The following is a 1049-nucleotide window of genomic DNA, read 5'->3' on the forward strand; positions in this document are numbered from 1 at the left end:
TAAGCGTGCATGCCTAACACTAGTAACATCTGTGCTTAGCTCGTCAAGCATCTGCGAAGTTATGTTTAGCTCATCCCTCGCCCAGCAACCAAGTTTGTGTAATGTTGCGTGAGCCCTGGCTGCTGAAGCACCAGATAAGAACATAGATGCTAGCCAAACTGTACTATGACTCCAAAAGACGGACTCTTCAGTCCTCTCACATTTGAGTTCATGGACTGAGCACTGCACCCTGGTTTCAGTGCGGTGGGTGATATTTAAGAGTTGATGCAGGTTTGGGTGGAACAGGGTGAGTTTCCCTAAGTAGCACGGTCCCCCATGTGGGCTGGCTGGAACCCCTTTCCATGCGTGGTCCCCGCATATTAAGAACGTACCACCGGGGAGGCGTTTCGGGGCTTGACCCATGAGGTTGATTCAGTAGTAAATTGCTTCGGACTCGTCGTTTCTCAGAAACCAGTCTGCAAGAGGGTCAACAGTGGCCCGAAGGCGCCTATTAACATTTAATTGACTGGTAGTGGGAGGCTCGAATGTCATGCAACCATCCCCAGTTTGGTTTGTGGAACCCATTAGATCTAACTCTTCTGGTGTCCCCATGGCGACATTGATGCTTTTCAAGACTGCAGCTTGCCTACAGGCACGCTGCTGCGCAGGCTTGAGTCCGATCAGCCCTGAACAATTGCCACTGTTTGTGGCGTTCCCTATCAGGGAGCTGTTGTCTGGCATGCCTCGGAAGTCTTGCGGGTTAAAATAGTGGACCCCAATCAAGCAGGTGCGAAATGGGTGCCCAGGCGTGGCCAGGCTCAGACACATGGAGTCTTGCCCCGTTAATTCAGCTAGGGTGACCCACATGTTTTGTCTCTTTTGGATTGCTGTCAACATTGCGTGGGAGCCTGTTAGGATGCTTACGAGAAGCAAACCTCTCAGAATGTCTGTAGGCCCAGTGCTGCTTTGTCGCTTCCCAGCACTCGGGGGCCACCACATGTTGCCGCGGGACACGAACCTGTGTGCTACACTCTCGCCCTAACACTGCCACACTCCCTACTGCCTTAACT

This window comes from Corvus brachyrhynchos, unplaced genomic scaffold (assembly GCF_000691975.1).
Source record: "Corvus brachyrhynchos isolate BGI_N302 unplaced genomic scaffold, ASM69197v1 scaffold131, whole genome shotgun sequence".
Lineage (NCBI taxonomy): Eukaryota > Metazoa > Chordata > Aves > Passeriformes > Corvidae > Corvus > Corvus brachyrhynchos.